This window comes from Oxyura jamaicensis, chromosome 22, assembly GCF_011077185.1.
Source record: "Oxyura jamaicensis isolate SHBP4307 breed ruddy duck chromosome 22, BPBGC_Ojam_1.0, whole genome shotgun sequence".
Classification (NCBI taxonomy): Eukaryota; Metazoa; Chordata; class Aves; order Anseriformes; family Anatidae; genus Oxyura; species Oxyura jamaicensis.
In genome coordinates this window covers 1966727-1989139 of record NC_048914.1, presented here as the reverse complement: position 1 = coordinate 1989139, position 22413 = coordinate 1966727, and the positions used below count along the sequence as shown (strand labels likewise).

Below are 22413 nucleotides of genomic sequence, written 5' to 3'. Positions count from 1 at the left end.
GAGGGTGTTAGCCTGGGGAAAACGCCGCCGAGGGTGTTAGCCTGGGGAAAACGCCGCCAAGATTTCTAGTAAAGTGAGTTCGGACATCCCTCTTGTTTCGTCCTTGTAACTGGATGGTCTCAAAAACCAAAAAGCCAAAAATGAAGATGGTCCCACAAAAATCTAGGAGGTTTCCCCTTGACTCCCACATTTTCCTCCCCGTTTCCCTCTATTGACTTGTTTAGGGATTCACGGCATGCCTTCGGCTGTCCTTGCAGAAATCCATTCAGCAGCAAGGGACTGGCCAAGGCTTGCCAGTGTTTTTCTATGCTCACTGACAACTTTCCAAGCTCACAAAGACAGATGATGGGATTGGCTTACAAAAATCCCAGGACTTCTCTTGTTTCATCTTAAATCCCATTGATATGCAGTGCGAGCAGTCTCCAAACGCACACAGCAAAGCAACAGATCCGTGGGAGGGGAGTACGTATTTCAAAACATGGCTGCGGCAATAATAGACAAAAAACCCCACAAGACAATGGAATAAGAACAGCAAATGGATGTACCATTCAAACGACAGGCCTCTAGCTGTGGGTACACAAAGCTTGCAGCAAGCTCGTGTGCCAACCGGGTCTTGGAAATACTTGAGTACGTTTTATAGCTATAGGAGACACTGCTGCTAACCTGACACATAAAGAATTTCCCCCCTGACTTCTTTAGGACTCCTGTCCTAAGCAGAAGGCTGCCTGAAGTCTAATTATCCCTTCTTTTGTCTAACGAGCATAAAGAAACTTGAAGTGTCGTGTCCTTCAGCGGTCTCTCAGCCCGCCTTCTCTGCAAAATAGGCACGCTCGCTTTTGCTCTGCATCACGGCTGATTAACAAGGTATCAACAGGCATTTCTTTAATAGCTCCTCTCAAGGGTATTGCCTAGGCATCTTCCAAGACAGTCCAGTGTAACTATTAATTCATGGAAATGCCCTACGCTTGATTTGACCGGTGTCCTCCAAGCCCCAATTTTTGTTTTAGGAAGTTCGAGCAACGGGGAACGCAATCCCAAAGGGAAGCCACACCAGGAGAGCACGAGAAAGTTCCTTGTAGGCTACCAGGAAACAACGGGGGAGAAAAAGGGTTGCCCTAGAAGAGCCCTGACAGCATCGCTCAAAAAGAGCTGGCTTCTGGGGGAAGGAGGAGAGGGCGTTTGGGGTAAAGAGCAGGCTAAAGAAAAGGCTGGGGAAGCAAACAAAGGGACCATCTCCCGCTGCTCGATTCCTACTGTACTGAAGGAAATGGGAGTTGAGGTATGTGCTGTAAGAAATCTGAATCCAAAGGAAATCTGACCTCATAACCGATTTCTTCTGTGAATGGAAATAACTCGATTAGACCTCAAATTCCAGTTAATAGCTCATGTCAAGCAGAGCAAAGGTAAGTTTTAATTTATCTTGACAAATAACTTACACTTAAGTGACCTTTTTCTGAATGTACATCATTTTGGCTTCATTTCATACAGCCACAAAAACATATCCTTAAAGAAAATTTCCCCCGGCAGAGAGATTTTGTCTGCAGGGAAACTCGACAGGTTTTCACACCTGCCCACGAGCCTGCCCAAAGTTCTAATTTTTTGTGCTAACATATTGTAAGGAATAAATTGCTGAAATATCTCATTACACGGGATGGTTCCATCAAACAATTTTCTTGTCATTAAGTGCTCCATAGATGCACTTAATGGGCAGCACTCAGATGCTAGCAGAGAAAGAAAACCAAACCCTTCAAAAACTAACCCCAAACTAGTTGTTCATTAACTTAAAACATCTCTGTAATAGGCAATTACCAAAGGAGCATTATCTAATGCTGGATATATTTTCACCCAAGGGAAGAATGACTAATGAAGAGTGGTGTCGTTGCTGATATTTGGCTCTGGAAGCTTCACTGACTACAATTCTTCTTCTAGGAAGCCTCTTCCCCTTGGTATGGCTGAGAACTCAGACGAGACAAGCAGCAGAGACAAAGCGCCGTGTAGCTCCCCGAGGTTTTCTACAGGGATTGCAAATACCGGGAGAACAAATGCTCCTGCTCGTTCAGCATCCATTTTGGAATCCAAACAGAAATACTACTGCAAATACAGTTTCTCCAGTGACATCGCTTCCACATCAAGGCCCAGCTAAATATGAGCAGCATCTTTACTCAGCTGTCACGAAGCTTTTCATCAGCCCATTTAGAAAAAGCCTTAAAATATAAAAGAGAAAAGCAGCTGTAAGAACTGCGAAGATGCCTGGGCGGGAGGACTTTATTTCCCAAATCCTGTTCTTCCCCCAGGAATCTGATACATAAAGACCTAAAAGATTCCCATGTTTAGGCCCCATTTCTTCTGCTTAGGGAAAACATTAGGCATAGGAGTAACTGTAAAATCCCAGAAAAGGTTATGGATCGAGAGCAGAAATGCTCTGCCAACAATAAGTTGCTCAATGACTTATTCTGTATTGTCATCTTCATAATACCGAGGGCTCTGAGCTTTTATTAAATCACAAAATGAGGTCTTATTGCTTTTATTAAAGTGTCACCTAGAAATTCCAGCTGCAGGCCAATAACCCATAATGAAAGGTCCAATACAAACAACAAAAAAAAGAAAAACCTCTCAGAGAAACAAAACTGAAGGCAGTCTTAGTTTTATTTTTATCCTAGCCTTTAACAAAGGCCACTACCCTTTAACAAGGACCCTCTCTCTTCAGGGTTAATGCAGTGGTGGCGTTTTGTACCAAAAGGAGCTGACTTCAAAATCCTTCACACAATTGTACTTCGCTCTGTTATCCGCCGGGTCCGCACAAATAAATAAAAGATCCCCTTCCCTGATGAGTTTTTCAAAGCTGTTTTGCGACGTGTAAGCACCTGACAGGCCTGATGGGCCTTTCACGCAGACGCGAGCCGCGTTCGCCCCCAGCACAGCTCAGCAGCGCTCCATCAAACCCCACAGAACTGACATTGGGAGCAGGGCCGCGCTCGCCTGACCTACTTAGTGCCGTCTCAGGGCCAAAACTCGGTGCTGCCCTCCCTTGTTCTTTCCACCAGGTAACACCTCCTCGTATTCCTCAGGAGATAACAGCAAACGGAGCGGCTACGGGGCCGGTTCAAAGCGCCGCCGCCACACACCCAGCCTCCTTTCTTGCCTTAGAGCACAATGAGATCAGTACAAAAGGGCCTCGGTATTCTAAGCCGCCGTGCCAACTTAAATTACCTTAATCTAAAACCATGCCTGCTCTAAAATCTCTCCTCTTTCTTAGCAATACTAATAAGGAGCCAAACTGCACGGACACTGTGGAGACACAGTTTTAGATTTAATACCGTACGTTTAAATTAAATGGGCCTAACACACTGCTTTCTTTTCCTTTTCAAGCCCCATCTTTCATCTCCGGATCCTATAGTTGTTTCAGCCTTGATAGAGTTAGAAAAATTGACAGCTCAAATATATAAATATTTTAAACATGCAAGGCGAGTCTAGGTCTCGAGGGAAATATCCGAGCTTTTCCAATATTCACATCTGATTATTTATGCAGTTAAATAAGAAAGGAAATTGCTAACAAACCTACGCACCGGTTTGGCACGCTGTTCCAGTTTGTCTTTTCCTGCTCTCCTCCCCAAATTACCAGCTCGTTGGGAGTGAGGAGAGGAGCCTTGCTTCACACACTGGAGTGGGACTTGACACCGGTTTTCCTAACTCACAGCTCTGCCAAAGACATCAGACAAGACCCTGGACAAGTCACTGGCCTGTATTTCCCCCCGATAAAAGCATGAAACAGAGATGCTTCCTTTTGCCAGCTGGTTTCTGCCATCTACTTCCTTCCTGCTTCGTGATGGCTTTGCTCGCCATACTTTGACACACTGGGCCAGGAGGTGAAGGAACAGTTCAGGAGGTTTCTGGAACAGTTTTTGTCCTGTATACAAATAAACCAAGCTGAGAGCTATAGAGAAGGACTGTGAGCCATTGACACTTACCTTTAGTAACGCTAGAAATGACGTGCAGATCAGCCTAAATGCCTCTGTTTAAATAACACAAGTGGTGGCTGTGTGCTTGGGATCTCTCCATTTCCATTAAATTTGTGTCAGCTCCTTCTCCCTTGAACAACACTTTACCCTTATCACTAGATTTGCCTAGAAGCTCTGTATATATTTTGTGTGAAGAAATTTTGCCTCAATCACTTAAAAATTAGTCCTTTTTTCCCCTTGAATACTTATCTGCTCATGTTTATGAATAAGTTACAGCTACGAAGAATTTCCTGGCATCAGTGAGTGCCTTCTGCTTATGTTGTTATTCTTTTCAGATCTTCGTATTCTCTCTATTTGAAACATTTGTTCTGTAGTTTTGCAACTTGCAAGGAAATAAATGGGAGGGAATATAAGCAGATGAATATATGCCCATATTAATCTCAGCCACTTCAGAAGCAATACAATAGCACTTTGGTGCTTACATCAAAATTGCTTCTCGACATCATCTTGAAACTACTCCTGGAGCAACTTACCCTGTTATTGTCCCCTGCTGCTACCACTGAGCAGTAAGAAGCTTTCACCTTGCAGAAAGTACCCTTAAAGCAGAACTATCTTGGAAGTGCTGCTTACGCAGTTCAGCGAGAAGCCAGCTAACTTCATTTAGCCCATCTATTTAGTTGCCTAACCATGTACCGAGGCAGACAACGTACCCACAACTGCTGTCGATTCTAGGACGGGGTCTTTGCACGCCTGAGGAGGTAGTGACATCTCAAACAGCCCAACCACTACAACCATAACCATGTCCTTCACTGTAATACTTGATGCTCCACTACACACACATGCAGGTGAACAAGCACTGAGCTGCCAATGATTTCAGCAGGGCCAGAGCACGATGCTCAGCAGGTCTGAGAACCCAGCTCAAGAATTGGTGTCATAATGTACGAGGAGATAGTGATTACTAACAAAGGATAATTGGGTCCTGTTTAAAGTGGCATCCTTGGTCTGAGAAACTCCCAGTTAAAGATCCAGAAGAGACTTCAGATGAGCCGCTGAGAAATGACAACTGTGTAGGTTAAGATCATGCACTGGGAGGGGAATTGCAGAAGTTACTTCTCCAGAAAAGATGGGCCAGACAAAGGGCTTGGTAGTGGAGATCAGGAAAATCAACATGTTCTCTCACTACATCATTACACTGATGTTTTGAAATCACTTTCAAAAGTTTAACTTATGGACACTTGCATTTCATTTTTAATGTAGAATACATGCAAGAATGGGAAAATTCACGCTTTTCCCATTTCTTAGCTAATATATATATATATTTTTAAATCTCAGACCTGCACACACACTTCAGCAATTCTGGTACCTAGCTACCAAACTGCCAATGTGCTTGGACCAATACATGCAAAACAACACACACACACAAATACTCAACATCATGGTCTATATGCCAACTCCATTTACCTTGAGACCTACATGTTCACAGCAACCAAGTACCTAGTCTGTCATTAGTAAGATTATCTTCCAGTCAACAAATTCATGGTGGTCTACTACAGGCATGAAGACAGTTTTCATCTTTTGACTTCAATCATTTAGAATTTAAACCCAGTTGAAAGTACCTGAGAGCATCAAACTCAAGCTTGGCTTTTTATTTCTCTTGTACTCTGACAGAAACACAAAAATAAAGCCAAAGAACTGAATCAGCTCGGTAGTTTTAGAAGTTACAATTACTTCCATTTGCCAGTTTTACTGGTACATATTAGGTATGTTCCATAACTTTTAATAATGCATATTTTTTGACTATATTTATCAGGATGTCAGAAGGTAACAGGTTGAATTCATTGTGATGCAAACCTGACACCTGAATAGGAACGCTGAAGGATTCTGCCCTTTAAAATTTCAGGAAAATAGCAGCAAATTAGAACTGACAGGATGTTACTTTGATCTGACAATCATGACTGTAACTCACATTGAATATTGAATATCAGTTCCCTTTTAGTTCCAAGAAGAGTGGATACACACTATGCAGTTTGTGCATCTCATCATGTAACAACTGACAACACCAATAAGCTTTCTTAAAGTAGAGCTGCTTGGAAGAACTATGTATTATTTTGCTTTATTTTGACACCCACACACTCGACAGAATATATCTGAAGATATATTAAGAATCACGTGCATGGGCAAAGATTGTAATCTGTCACTCACTATATGAAACCATCTTCTATATAAATACTTCTCTTGCTGATGCAACAAGAGGAAGTGGGTTGAAGCAAGAAGAATTTTCCATTTGCAGTTTCTATATTCTGTGTATTTTATACCAGGTTGTTTTCAGTTAACAGATACGCGATAACTCTATGCAGCGTTACATTATCAAAAAGTGAAATGCCATTTTCTTTTTATTAAAAAATCCTGAAATCTGCCCTCCTGTTCAGTTGAGTAGAGGAAAAATATTACCAGTAGAGTACCACAATTTCAGGGACTAAAGCAGGCTTTAAAGTTATTAAATTCTTCACGGGTAGGAGCTAGATGAAGTTTTGGAAATGACATCTCTGTATTCTCCATCCAACAGACCAAGTACATATAAAGTCATTGAATGCTGTGATTTATATTCCCTTAAAAACTAAGGAACAAAAACATTTGTGCACACACTAGGATTATACATCCCAGCTATGATACTTCCTTTTTTGTTAGGACACCTTACATCCCCTACACAAGCTCTAATTCTCTTCAGTTTTTTTTCTGCTGTTGCCATTATCAGGATACTATCAGTTTCCGCCCTCTCCAAATGTCTGATTGATGAACCCAGATAACTGGAAATCCATCAACAAACCTTCCAACAGCGATCCTTCAATTTACGGAAAGGATGGGCTACCAAATGAAGATTAACAGGAATTAGTGGGACAACTCGAGGGACCACTTTGCACAATCCAGTCATCTCCAAAGCCCTGAGCATATTCTAATTCAGTAAAACCCAGAGTCCCATAGGAAAAAAGGATCAAAGGATCACAGCAGCACAATAACACTTTGGGCAAGTCGCAGTAAATACCTATGCTATTCAATGAAATTTTACTCTGCCAGACGGGTGACTTATCACAGCCATAAAATAGTTTAACGCTACCTTCCATCTCCTGGTGTCATCCTTACCAGTGCAACATTACTCTGAACTGCTACGGCGATGATCCACTGTCATTTGATGCTTTCAGCCACTATGCAAACGTTCTGTGGGAGAACCCACACAACCAGCTCCAGTATCCACAGAAAATTGTGTCCACACCAGGCCCTCAATGCTTGAGAGATGTCTACAGATGAAGATCAAATCTACTGCAGATTACCTGGTACAAAAAGCAGAAGTCACTCACTGGACACATTCCTGGGCAAGCTGCTCTAGCTGACCCTGCTCGAGCAGGGTGGCTGAGCTACGTGAGCTCGAGGTCCCTTCCAACCTCAACAGCTCGATGATTCTGTAACATGATTTTAGTGACAACCGGACAAGATCGGACAAGCAACTAAAACCTTCAATTTTCCACCAGATTTGACTACTTCATTTTGGTAAGCATTGGAAATGAAAATGATGATTCCATGCAGAAGGTAAGCAGTCTGCACTAAATGACTCTTTAAACGTCCAAAGTTCAGGAGTTAAATAGGCAGCACCAAGGTCATTATGGAACTTCATTCCACTGAAGACACAAGGGGCTCTAAAAATAACACTGAGCAGCGCTTCCATCACACTTTAAATCTTCAAAGTACGTACAGACAGTCATTTATTAATGCTAAACTAATTAATTTTTTCTCTCTGTATGCTGTCATAATTTCACATAGGAAAAATAATGACATGTAAAGCCATATACTTACTGCCATGACTTGTGCTTCTCGTAAGTTCAGCAGGATCATTCAGGATATGGACAGGATACAGGGCAGCTTTCGGATGTCTGATGAAGGAGGCAAGGCTAGTTATAGCCACCAGGGTGCTTGCCAGTTGAAACCTCAGGTTACCTCCACAAAAGTTCTGAAGCTTTAGTCCCAGCTGAGGCAATGATGCTCCTGCCGTCGTCAGCTCTTTCTGAACATTACTATGAAATTTTCAGATGCACCTGGACTGACTCAGCAGCCACAGTCAGTCCAAGACTAAATCTAGTCCTATTCAAGGAAAATAATGCTTGTGGATTCCATTTTGTCCCTTGGTGTGGTGAAATAGTAGTCATTTCTCCTCACAACAGGGAAAAGACATCTCCCAGCTAACAGGTTCATCTGCTGGGAAGAAAAATATGCCTTCTGGCCTTCACACGACTCTCTGGCTTCTTCTTCCTCAATGCGCTAGGAAATCATTCACCGGTTGCCAAGGTACTGACAAGGAGCAGAGCAGGTACCACACCAGACAACACAAACACATCTCTGTGGCTCCCAAGGGCTTATATATTCCATCACTGACCTGAACCGGTCGGGAGAATGAAGACATTACAGTGTGAGATCAGTGAGGAAGACAGGTCCTTTTCAAAGACTTCATCAACAGAGAGCAACAACACTGATCTGGGCAGAAATTCTGTGATCTCATTTCTTACCAAGATAGAAATGACTCCTCTGGAATAAGTACAGTCCATACCATCGCGTGAAGCAACCTCTAATAATTTCCCCAAATTAACAGCACTAACAGCACTGTGTCTCCATACCTCCGTACGTTCCTGGTAATTGAGAAGCCGCAAACATTAAAATTGCTTTGATGGCCTTGCTGTACAGCTCCTGAAAAACAGAGAACAAACAGGAAATTCACTACGTTACTGCAACTGGCAGATGTTACCATTAAAACATTCCCACTTATTTACAAGGGGACAATTACATGAAGCAGGAAAAGCAGTAAAGAGCCTTCATTAGTCAAAAACTATTTGTCATCTTGGAGCATAAGTTCGTCACGTTCAGCTACAGAGCAGAATGCCTTTTGTGAGAAAATGCCTTAATACAGTTGTTTGAAGACAGCTGCAATGTTTGGACCTTCCAGCATTATTTCTCCTCTGCACAGCACTTCTCAAAGAAAACCCATCATCCTCCATGTGCAACACATGACAAGCAGCTATCTACACAATGTAGTTTATGTCATTATCTCTTATTTTTGATAGATTACATTCTTACACCAGGGTACATCAAGCAGCTTTGTCAGCTAATGGCAAGCAGTAGCGTGAGAGGTTCTTGCAGTCCATGAAGCCATGGTAAAATAAATGCTTTGGGTTTCAAGCCTTAAAAGCACCGCATCTCCCTCTAGTGCCTGCTCTGCTACTGGATCGTGATCTACTACTGCTGCCAAGCAGTGGATCCCCTTTTCTCTTAAAGGTTTGGAAGGGGCAGGATTCAGAACTTGGAGAATAAAACAACTCAAGATCCTTGCCCAAGGGACAGGGACAGTCGAATCCTTTGTGCTGCCTATGTAGGCTACAGGTATGGTAGCAGAGCACCCCCCCCCCCCAAAAAAAAAAAAAGTCACTTTCAGAAGCAAAGATCTGAAAACTGAGAAATAAGAGCTTTGATGTTGTCCAATACACCCTTAAGTTAGCTGCACTGCACGGATTGCTTCCATCTCCCGTGATCATATTCTTTCCTCTCCTTTCCTTTTCCCAGATGTAGGGACCACAATGAATAAAGCAAGCTCTCACTTAACCAAGAGCTATTCAACACTTTGTCATCTCCTTCGGTGTTCAGCGAGAGGTCCTATACCTTATTTACAGCGTATTACTCTAAACCTTCCCTGAAGATACAATTAAGCTCCTCACAGGGTTTTTTATTGCTCTCAGCACTCTATTCTTTAGTTTTTTTTTCAGAAACAATTTATTTTTCACAGCATCTCTGTGAGATAAAAGACATAATGTCCAGATGACAGACAGCAAACTGAGAGAAAGAGGTCCTTTATGGTCAAGGGAGACCACTAACTTCAGGTGTTTCATTTCCAGCGTCCAGAATCTGATATAGATGGCTACACATGTTCAGATCAGGGGTTTCCATTGTTTTCAAGCGAGTGCAGCTCCGACCGCTCAGCAGTTCTGTGCTTTAATATGCAGACCAATAATGTTTTTATTGTAAAGGTTGCAAGCGTCTGAATGAAGCTACATGCACCAGGAGAGGAATCTTTTGTAACATCAGTTCTCCCCCAGCCAGTACGTTTGCTTACAGGCAGACCAACTCCCCAAAGCAATTTATTTCAATCAGTAAGGGCACTGCTGTAAGATAAAATTCATCACTATAAAGAGATACAAGAATAGCTCCTATAAGCAATTTAGATCCTATTTTTGCAGTTTTAAATAGCACCTGGACCACGTGATGACACGTAAGACAGAATTTCATTTGTGCACTCTATTATGCTCTTTTCCATTCAATATTCACATTTCCTGTTGTCTCTCAATACAAAACTAAAGTGTTCTTAAACAGTAGCTAATTGTAGTGCATATTTAAACAATAACCTACTGAACTGTTTGCCCTCCGGGGGATAAAATCAGGTAAGACCAATTTGCATCTGCAAACACAGGTATACAGATTACACTGCACCTGAAAGTGAAGGAAAGCACAAAAAGCATTCATCAGCAGCAGGTACTGACAAAAACCTAGAGAGGCTGGACAAAGCAAGCAGCCATTACCCAAAATGTTTAATAACCTTACACAATTAGTAAGCGTGCTTAAGAAAACAACTATTTCTGTTCCCAGGGCAGTGGGTACGGAACAATCCTTTGCTTTCCGACCTTATTAAAGGTATTATTGCTACATGAAGATCCAGCTTTTCAGAACGAAGACACCGACTACCAAGTCAACAGAAAGGCTATTTCCAACATCCAGTCATTACCCAGTCAGAGCAGCTTCCCCTAAAAGCCAGACCCCATTGTGCACAGTAGCACAGATGCACAAAGCAGGTACAAGCTCTGTTCAAAATAGCGTACATTTAACTGAACCACACCAGGCAGAAAGAGACAGGGCCCTATTTTGCACAAAAGGGGTTGAAAGACTAAATAATTTGTCCTGAATTACAAGAAAGTATATGGTATATGGGTGGCAGAGGTCAAGTTTCAAACCCCCATATCAAGCCCTTTAACTGTGCTGTCCTTCTTAGCCTTTCAGTCGACAAAACCAGAGCTGGTTGTACAGATGCATACTGGAGCGCTTCACACAGGACGTTGTCATGATAAAATTATCAGCACTAAGAAGCAGAAAATTCTGGAAAAAGTATCACTGGGAAATACTGACAGAGCTAAAGCAACATGGATTACTATTGCACTGAGTACATCTTTGCAGACTTCCTGTGGGAAAGAGTTATTTGTGTGAGATTCACTTTTTGTGCAGTTTAAGATTCCTGTTCACACACATCCTAATTCCAAAGAACTAGCAGAAGAGAGGATGGCAGCCCTGGGTTCCAGTACTAAACAGCTTCTGCTGTGAAATCATCTCCCTTCAACAAGATTTTCTACAATTTTCTGTATCTCTTCATAAATATGGAGTTTATTCAGATGTGTACAAGACTCACTCCTGCAATCTAGTGCTCCACTGAGCTATAACCAGGAAGCTCTTTTCTATCCACTTCTTATGCTCCACCTATCCTAACCAGGAATTTAGTTATTTAAAGCCTCTTTTCCTTCCAACTTGCAGGCCCACAAGTACAACACAGTAACAAACAGCACCCTGCTCATCCAGTGTTCTCAGAAATCAATATCCTCATCACCTTGAAGTTGACAACTCTGTCTCATGGACTCTAGCAGCATTCTAATATCCTTAGCTCCATGCAACATGATGAATACCTTGAACAATAACGTGAGATCTACTGGGGAACAACACAGAGAGAGCATAGGCCAGCATCTGTCAGCATACACTCTGCTGCATTGTACAAATGGGAGGGAGAAATAAGAGGATTAAGTTATTCTTTAATTCAAACAGTTTGTTCCTCAGCAACACACTTGGCAACAGTTTTCCCCCTACTAGAAATAGAACCAAAACTTTTGCTATTGCTACGTTCCAGTAAGGTGACCTCACAGACATTCACAGCTCATTGATCTTTGTCCAAATTAACAATGTGAATGCGGTTGCACTCCACCGTGCTGTTATTTCAGAACAAAACTGCATCAAGAAAGCAGCAAGTCAAACATCATAACTGAGATCACCAACATTCACACGCCAACATCCACAGACAGAAGGGAAGATGGTTCCATGCTTCAGGCTTTGTTTCTGTAAATCCCCTAACCAGAAGGAAGAGGCTGGTCTGTGGCTCAGCCAAAGGAGTTAACCTCTGCTCCCCGAGCTTCCTCAGATCTAAAATCACAGAACAGTTGGAACTTGCAGCTCAGAAACATTTAGCTCAGCACATGTTTGTAAAACTGCATTAACAGCTCATTCGCAGTATTGCAGGAGGGGCATAAAAACAGCGTTCAGAACAGTAATCACTTCACACCGTCTGCAGAGCTGATATTAAGGGAACTTTGGACAAAACCACTCTTCTACAGCTAATGCAAGGACAGCTGCATTTCTTGCATTACATTGCACCTGTTTCAAACCCACGACATTTGCACATGAGGTGAGGTCTGGCCTGCAGACCATGAATTTGATTGTCAATTTTAGTTTGGTATAAAAACGAACAAGCTCTGCTGCAAAGTGGAACAAAATTGGGTTCACCAAAGAATCATTTAATGCATGACTGAAAAAAATTCCTAAAATCTTCAGCCTCTTGGACCCCCAAGATTACCAGCACAGTGGATAGAGTATTCCCATTCAGCCTGCGATGCTCCCAACCTCTTGTCTCACACCATTAGGCTGAAACAAGCCAGCCAGCTGGGAAAGCAGCAAAGAAGGACCACGACAAAGGAGAAAAGCCACATTCCTCCTTGTAACGTTGCTCCTAGTACTGGTGGAAATAATTTGTGCAAGGCAAAATGGAACAAACCACATTAAATCGCATCCTAGACTGGCATCTTCTGGTTCAAATCCATTCCATTATGCTCTGCTCCTCAGCATTAAAACCTCAGCAGCAGCATGTTTTAACCCAACTTTGAGTTGCAGCACTTTGCTAGCAGGACCTCCTCCCTCCGTCCCATTTGCACAGTTGCTCACTGCTCTTAGTTCGTGGGATGGTTTGACTAACAGATCTGAGAGCTGCTGGGAGACCAGGTAGGTTTGGCTTACTCTGGTAACAAGCACTCCTCTCTGAGCTGCCAGAGCAAAGGCCCACTTTCAGCCTCGCATGTTAAGTAGCAACTGGAATTTCACAGTCTCTACAGATGGGGTTTATTCAACTTTTTTCATCCCATATGGATCCACACGTGCGCTACACAAAATCAGAACACCGGTTGGCTTAGCAGAGGAGCTGAAGCACTCCTTCACCACTAGAAACAGGCCTTAGCAGACGGGATTCAGGCTGCCTCTGCCAAATGCTATTCCACAGAGAAAAACAGATGGCTCTGAGGGCTTCTCCCTAACCCCCTCCACCTACCAGTACTGCCATCGCCCTCCCCTCTGCGTCCCAGGTGCAACCATCACCTCGCACCTTTCATACATCAGACTAAAATGCTACTCAGCCAAGTTGGTCTAAAGTACAGATGAAAGCTTAATTCTGGTATTTTAGTTCTCCCTCCTGCACTCTTCCAGTCCTCAGATGTTGTTCTCGTCTCCTGAAGCCACCCCCACCCAGCTCCCACCACTTTCCTCTTTCAGCAGCACTGCTGATAAAAACAAATGTTTATTCTAAGTTCATCGGCTGAGAGCTCTAAACCATTTACAGCAGAGGTGGGAGGGAGGGGAAGACTCAGGGTCTCACAGGGCAAACTGTTCAGCTTGCAGGCTTAGGGAAGCATCGCTTTCCCCATAACTCCACATCACCACAGCCGTGTTCACCTGTCATGGCTTGGGGCTCGCAGGATAGCTCCTGGAAACCAAGCGAGGCTTTTCCACACAGACATGAAAAGGAAAATGGTGTGCATGAAAGATTCAGGGGTGAAAAAAAATAATAAAAATCAACTGAAAGCAGAGTCTGTTGGCTTCCCTCAAGAGCCAGGTTTGTTTGAAGTTCCCTTCATCCCCAGTGGCCATTGCTCGTGCCGCCACCACAGCAGGCCTTGGCTGATCTTCACACAGCCACTGTGGGACAGCACCTTCCTCAGGTCTTCCTGACCCTGTCATGTCCCTTCTGGTGGTTTTGTTGCACTCTTAAGTATTCTGATGGACAAAGCTTTGGTTTCAAGAGATGAGCTCAAAGTATGCTGCCCAAACGCTTTGCTAGGCCCAGCGCTGGCCTTGCAATCACAAACAGCGGCCTTGATCTCCATACGCCAAGGCCCAGAAAATGCTCATGAATAAGCAACAATGCTTGTATTTCTAAATAAAAATAACAACATCTCAAAATAGCTAGGACATGAGCAAATATCAAAGCATAAATTCATGAGTCCTAGGGCTCTCAAGGGAGACAGCTCAATCTGAAGTGTCCTTTAGGTAGAGCCCAATGTCTTTGATAGTTCACCATATTTGATCAAATAAAGCTATTGATCCTTAGCATGAGAGTTCAATACCGGCTATCAGTGCTGTAAGAGTAGTACAATAAAACCCTCAGTCTTTTTGATCTCTGCTGAAGCATTTCATCTTGACATTTGTTAAATGTATCACTAGATTGCTTAAAATGAGAATGGGGTTTTAAAAGCTTACTGGAAAAGCAAAGCTCACATTAAAAATTCAACTTTTACATTTGGTAAGTTTTACATTTGGTGCTTTTCATTAACTGTATTGCCCAGCCAGGTATTATTATCCAATTCCATTTTAAGCAAGATGGTTGAGACCTAAATGGATTTCTAAATATATGTTCCTGGCTTCATTCTTACAAGTGTTTTTTATGAGGGTTATCTGTTTCTGCACCTTTGCAGTTAATCATTCCTTCAGACCACCTCCTGACCCCAATCCAGCAACAGAAACATGGGGTTCAGACCAGAATCTCCCTCAGCAGGACAGAAGCCAGATGGCATTGTTAGCAGGCAAATAAAGGAAAGGGAGGAACAAAAAGAACATTTTCAGTCATCCGAGCCTCTGTAAGAGTCAGGACAGATTGCCACATCAGCGATACCAGGGCAACCCAAAAGTAAATAAGCAAACCCACAGATTTTATTACTGTTACTCTGGGCATAATCTTCTGAGATGGGATACGATGAGGCATGCAAACAGGCAACACCATCTGAATCATAAAGACTTCTTTACCATTTAGTTGCTAAGCTCTAGAACGGGTTGTGCATCCAAGTCACTGCAATCTGCATCCTTGGTGGTGACTTTTGAAACAACCAGAGGTGGCCTTTGACATGCTAACTCCTAGCTTTAAAATAGGCTCCGGTCTGAGTAGAAAGCTGGATCTGCAGAGGTCCAATCTGCAAGTTTCTAACATCTTGTGACTTAAGATTCTGAGCACATAGCAATGGTCACAATGCAGCATTAAGTCACTGCTAATTTCTCACTCCTTACCTCAGCACTTGTCAAGGAGCCAGAGAAAAATCAGCTTTTCAGATATCTGGCCTGGAGCGTGCCAGATCCTACCTAAGATCTGGTAGCCTGAGGTAGGAGGGGAGCTGAGGATAATAATGTTACAAGGCCAGGCTGCTAGGAAAAACAGAGACAAGCCTAGCATTCACTTACTACCTGGTTTATAAACCAGTAGAGAAGGCAGACTGTACACACACAAAAATGGACCGTGTATGTTCAATTGCATAGAAACATCAGTATGTTTGGTGTATCTCACAGTCTTCCTGTAAGTTGTTCTCTCCTGAGGTGATCTTAAGTATTCCAAACCTATTTTGTTATGCACAGGTGCCTGCACTTTACATTCAGCCCTGCACGTACCTCACCCTAGAATATCAAACCTTAAATCTGCCAGTATCTCACGAATCCTGAAACTGTACAAACTCAGGGACAGATTCGCAGCTCGAGTAAACTGATGTAGTCCACACAGGTTTATTAATTTAGTCTTTAAGACACTGATGCCTAATCTTTATCTTTTGAGAGAACTAAGATTTTTAGAAATATCTTTTTGTTTGATTTTAAAAAACAGTCAAAGCAAAGTTTTGTGCTTGAGTCTGACATTTTGATCCTGCCTGCGTTATCCCTGTTGCTTTGTAAAATTGAGGAGATGGAGGAAAGTAAGGTGAAAGTTTTATGGAAGTGAGGAGAACTGAAGAAATAAATAGATTGGGAAAAACAGAAGACAACAACAGTCTCTCAAGAAACCAGTATCATTAACTTGATTCTCCCTTGCCACACCATTCCCCGTGCAATAGCAGGCCTGTATCAGAGGGTTATTGGAGAAGGAAGAGGTTTCACCGGTGATCACCACATCCACTGTCCTGAGCAGCCCCGTACACAACCACCGTGCAGTGACCAACAGGCAGCTCTGCATGGGGAAGACAATACATCCCAATGACCTCTAAAGCTGTTTCCTCTGTTCTCACGGCAGCAAGAACAAACTTAAGAGACCTGTTACCGCTACCCTATGTGCATGGCACTGCTGTCTTCCTTGAGGAGAGTTGCCTTTGGAAGCAAATGGCATAGAATTACTAGTATTTCTGTGTGGATGAGTCTGTGTGATTTCAAAGCCCTGAGAAAAAGTCAAAGCTGCGCGCATGCAACCTTGAACTCCTGATGTTCCCCCACCATTAGGAATTTTTCTGAGGCAATAGAAGAAAAGTTAGCAAGTAACTTCAACTCAAAGCGTTTCTTTCCCTTCTTTGTGGTCAGCATCCAAGAAGCCCTGCTGAACAAAGATCAGGCTGAATGACTGAAAACAGAAGCACTCAGGGGAGCAGACAAAAAAAGCAAAAAAAAAAAAAAAAAAAAAAAAAAAGCGCTTTTTCCCATTCCCTTTAAGCTAAGTTTATAACTGTGTTGGAAAGAACAATCAAGACGATTCCTTTTGAGATAAGAGGGCAGGGAACTAGGGGAGAACGAGGCCAGAGTGGTTTTCTTCTTCTTTTTTAAAGTAATATTAGTATCAAAGAAACAATTGGTGGATTTGCTTCTCAAATGCTGGGAACTGGACTAGAATTTGCTACTAGGCAGAGAGTCAAAACAAGACCTGCAGGTAAGCTGCATCTCCTTAAAGTAGCAGCGGAAGAATTCTGCAGTTGATGCAATTTATCTTTACAGAAGAGTCGAGTAAAACCTGACACCAGGCCATATAAAATTTCCATACAAACATAAAGCATTCCAGTAAATGGGCCCATTTCCTCCCCGAGATCATTTGGCAAGCCCTGTAATCACAGGGCAGCTGTCAGGTTGAAAACATTCTCTAGTTTCTCTCCTGCCCCTGGAATGAAAAGGGAAGGAGCCTCTGGTGGGCAGGGAAACATCATAGGGTTTTCACAGGTTGTACTGGGAATTGTCTAAGAAGAGAAAGACAGCCTATCTTTGGGATTTAAAGCAGCATGCTACAGAAGCAACAGGGAATTGAACAGTTCCCAGATCTGCTGAAAGGCAGCCTGCTGCAAGCTGCCCACATCTTATCAGGAGACAGCCCTCAGCAAAACTGGTGCCTGGGTACCAGACAGTCTTTCCTAGCGATGTGAAGCAAGGGCACAAACTTGGTCCAACAAACAAAAGGTGAACTCAGAGGTGGCTGGGAAAACACACGTTGCACCAGCTAAAGCATCCAAGTCTTCTTCAAAGCAAGCCTGGAGGGGAGCGCATTGCAGTGATCTTGCCTGGAGGTAACACAGCCTGCACAGTTGGGAAAAAAATTCACAGGAAGACTAGCTGAAGCAGAAAAACACAAACCCACAAGAAAGAATCTGCTTTGCTGAGGAAACAAACCTCGCTGCAGCCCGAGTTACACTTGAAGCAATATTGAGCACTGGATCTCTGCTTTGGGATGAAGTGGACACTGTGGATGCTGAAGGGCCTCAAGCACAGCTCGAGCAAAGTCAGCGAGAACAAGGATGAGTCTTGAGACTGCTTTGTAGGATTCCACAAGCTCTACTAAATGCATTAATATTACAGTATTGCCTAGAGAGGACAACAGAGATCCTTACAGGAGATGCTATATAAAGAACAATCAAAAAAATTGTCTGTACTCCCCAAACTTCAGATAGGTGACAGTAGAAAAGAGATAAATTTCCGAGCGTGTTTACACAATGCAGTGACAAGGCAATGAGTATACCCCCAGACGTCCTAACCCTCTGTCTGTCGCCTCTTTTGCGACGCTGCCTTCAACAGTTGCTTTGTGAGAGAACAAGCTGAACCAAACTAAAGGCATCATTTTTTTCCCCACTGTGCTTTTCTACAGCTTTAACCTCTTTCCATTGTTGCCTGGCTAGTTTTGAAAAGCTTAATCAAGAGATGATACTCTAAATCTCTCCTTGGCAATGTTATTAATCTGTTTATTATTTTCCTGCAAGAGTACAGCCCTGATATGAAGCCTAACATAACCAAAATGCTTAATTACATTCTTTCCCTTGGGATAGGGGAAACATTTCAGCCCATGTGAAAGCCAGAGTAGTTTTAGTGGAGAACGCACCTTTATTAGAGAAGGCAGAACAGCAGGATTAAAAAAGGAATGCAAACTTTAGTCTAAGGATACCGCTACCATTATCCCTCAAATCAAGGTGCTATATGAAAGATGAAGTCCTCATGTAACACAAAACACCACTTAAGTGGTGGTTTTGATTGCAAGCTTCTAGCATTCCAACTATTTAATGAGTTCTCTGTTTACTTGTTTTCCCTTAAACAAATAAAGCCAGCCAGAAACTGCACTGCAAAATTAATAATCATTATAGACTTCTCCACAAGCGCCTGCAGTAAGATAAAGAATAGCTATTAGGCTGAGTTTCAAGACAGCAAACTCAAGAAGAGAGATCAATGTGCAACTCAACATGGGCCTGTGCTCAGGCTGGCTAAGGCACCCTACTCAGAAAGGCAGTTCCTCATTCTGTGCAACTGGAGAGAGAAACCAGACAGACGTGCCCAGATCAACTCCAGTGTGATGAGTCGGTCTCAGAAACTCCCCACCTCTTCGCTGTCTGCAGATGGACTTTTGGGCAATTTTAGTGCCTAAAATGAGATGTGGTGAATCTGTGGCAGGTTACATATGTCTAGCTATACAGGAAATGCATGACAGTACAGAGAATTAAGTCCAGGCTTCCCAAATCAGTACCTTAACAACCTGCTTTTACTACACATCGGCTACGACATCCCATCTCGGTGGAGTAAAGCTGATATAGCACAGCTGAAGACACTGGAATTTCAGTGGAACAAGGAGGAGTCAGCTGCTGAAAGCGGACAAATCAAAAAGCAAAAGTTTCCTATTTGGTTATGCTGGTTTAAATTTAACAGCACAAAATCTGTTGTTTGGAGGGGGCTCTGAAGGCATTTAATCAGGCTTTGGGAGACTCCGCTGATCCTTGTGGCTAGATGGAACTCCAGCGCTCACAAGAATGGCTGCATGACGTATGGCTGAGAGGCTGCTCTGCCCGCATCCTTGCTCGTCTAAAGCATTGCCATACGATGCTTAATGCTAAAATGCCTGCAAGGTGCAGGTAGGCTGCTGCTGGAATTTCTGAGTAGTAAATATAACTAATTCTCAATAACAATTTTTCAAGTGGTCCATTGTCAATAGATTTAACACCACTGAGTATCAATGCACAAACAAATGTATGACCCTTCTCATCTCAAAGCGCTGCTAATTTGTCAGCAGGCACTTGTGCATCTGGACAACTGTGCATACAGATTCCTTCTTCTGTTTGCTTTAATGCAATATTATCCATGGAAAGTTATCACTTGGCATACAAAGCAAGAGCTGCGAATAAATTTCTTTACCAGAGGTCCAATCTTGTAGGTTGCTGAATAATGCAAGTCATGAAGCATTACCAGATCCTGTCAAGGTGTGTAACGTAGCATTGATTTTGCTTGGAAGAAAACATAACAAAAACACAGAATAAAAACAAAACCACCCAAAAAGCTATTTTATCTCAATATTCTGAGGGTGAATTTCAAAATTAGTAATTAAAATGTTAACCACAAGCTAGTAAGACTTTCTTTGGATGGACTTGAATGTATTTTGATCAGCTAGAACAGAAAAAAAATATATCAGAAAATGTTTCAGAACAATTTGAGAATGTTCAAGCCATTTTATTAGGAAAGTCTGAAAAATTAAATGAAGCCAACAATACCCCAGTGTTTCCCTCCCCCCCCGATTCGGGAAGAGGATCCAAAAGCAGCTGCTGCAGACTTGGCGCTACCGGTTCAAGTGACCAGCCCAGGGTCAATGATAAAACTGGAAACACATCCAAAACTGGCAGCAACAGAATCCAATACCACAACACTTCCCTTCCTTATCAGGTCCTGCAGCAACATCAGTCTCAACAAAATTATGAGCATGTTTATTAGCTGATACATTCGGGAGAAAAAATGTGCCATCCAGCTACCGAGAGAAATAGCATCAGTTATCTTCGCTGTCATCTGTAAACACCAACATGCAGCTGCACATTAGACTAAACTGGAGTAAGGTCAGACCATGGAAAGGTGTTGGCATTTATCACACACAGTGCAGTGTGCTCAGTTATCACTTGCACCTGTTACCAGGAGGCTGTTTGGCTCTGTTCTGAAGCCAGAGCTAAGCTTGTTACAAAAGACATGACATTGCAGTCCAAAAAGCCCAAAAACTAACATCAACAATGACCAAAAAAAAAAAAAAAGGCAACAAAAAAAAATACAAAAACACACACAAAAAAGCTGCAGCAATGGTGCTTCCTTCCCTGCTTTTCAGAGATCCTGCTCTTCTGAGACAACTCTGGAAAACAGATCTGTTTTCAAATGCGCCAGAGCGCCTTATGCCTGCTCCTAAAAAAAAAAGAAAAATCCCCGTGTTTCAGATATTCCTCCTTTCCTTTGTAATAACAAATGCCCCAAGCTCAGCTCTGCCTTAAGAGCACAGTATACTCCAAGCCACTTTCTTATTTACTTCAAGCATTAAGCGGATTAACAAACCAAGAGGATATTAGCTGTATCTACATACCTGTTATAACCATTAATCTGTGTGCCAGTGGTGGCGTAGAACAAGCTGATATTAAATAAAACGAGGAGCTAATCTCCCAAAGGGTACAAACCCTTCCGAGTCCTGTCCCCTTGCCTGGAAACAGGCCAACCACATAATTCATTTTTTTTTTCTTCCCTTTCAGGTGTCGCAGTCTTGCCAGATTCGGCTAGGAAAAACGCTCTGCTTCCATCTACTTCTGCATGGCTCGAGGGATGAAGGAAGGCAGGTTCGGATCAAAAGCCTCAGATTAATTGTCGGAGCAGCCAACAGTGCGCTCCCACAACGGAGCGATTCCTCTTCCACAAGTCTTTTTGCCAAAGGACTGGAAGACGGGCAGGAGCCCTGCTCTCAGCCCCAAAACTTATGAGCTTGCCACTGGACCCTCGGAGAAGGAAGGTGTGAGAAATATGCAGGGAACGTCCAAGGGCAGAGCACAGGACAGACCCAAGAGCACCTCTGGGACTATGCTCCAACAACACAAGGCCCATTAAGGCCCCTCAGCTGACAGTCCAGGGCAAGAAGATGTAGGATTTCTAGCATACTGTTAAGGGGTTACAGCTACGCTCTTCAGCAGCCCTCAGGTACCATCACCATCAGTCATTACCAAAACGACAGAGGAACCGACGGAGGAGAACAAGGACCTCATTCACACTAGCATAAACCGGGGATAAAGCACAATTATACCAAAGTCAATGAAGTTCAGACGAGAACAGCTTCAGTCTTCCTGAAGGAGGCATATGGATATATTATGCAGGAACCTTTGCGATGTAATGTTTGGCCTTGGAGATGACATTGTAATTTCCTCAGATAATTAGAAGATAGAACCAAACACTGCTTTAGGAGACACTAAAAAGATACCCCCGCACCTAAATAACGTTAGGATTGAAATAACATTAAAAAGGGAGAGACTAATTTTGACCTTATTTTAACTAATCGAGATGGACGATGCTCGTCAGATGGTTTATTAGGCAAGCAAAGGTAGAAATGGCCACACCAGCCCAGCCCTACAATGCAATTAAACAACACCCACAACTCCAACGCGCTGTACACAGTCTCTGGGGACAGGAACCGAGGAGGAAAAGGCCATGAATAACAAAGGTTAATCACATTGCCTAATGCCCTCAGATGCTCCCGTGGCCAGGACGGTAGCAAAACTAAATAAAATCCCTGACGGCATACAGACATCGTGGGTCAATGCAGGACTGATGCAGTTAAGTAAGTGAAACGGTAACAACTGCTTTGTGGTTTCCAAACGGAACCACTGGAAGGGCTTCTAAAATCCATTAATGTCTTTAATGAGATACTGGGGCTCCAGGAAGATAATTTAGACAAGCAATTGAGTTTATGGATCAGAAGGACTATTTATGATGAACTGCAACCAGGCAGCTCAGAAACAAACCGGAACAAGAAAGCCAGGGTTAAGACCAAAAAAAAAAAAAAAAAAAA

At 42.9% G+C, this 22413-nt stretch overlaps 1 long non-coding RNA gene across 7 annotated transcripts in view; it reads right to left on the bottom strand.

The window, feature by feature from the left end:
• Nucleotides 1-22413, bottom strand: part of LOC118177400 — a 183839-nt gene that overhangs the window by 93160 nt on the left and 68266 nt on the right. For 2 of the 7 annotated variants that reach the window (XR_004755783.1, XR_004755787.1), the window contains exons 1-4: nucleotides 12163-12435; nucleotides 10404-10484; nucleotides 7809-8693; nucleotides 3567-3699 (exon numbers count right to left, since the gene is read on the bottom strand). This is a non-coding gene — a long non-coding RNA (uncharacterized LOC118177400). Of the gene's footprint in view, nucleotides 1-3566; nucleotides 3700-7808; nucleotides 8694-10403; nucleotides 10485-12162; nucleotides 12442-22413 lie in introns of those variants that run through there. The other 5 variants (XR_004755785.1, XR_004755789.1, XR_004755786.1 and 2 more) reach the window with 5 other exon arrangements.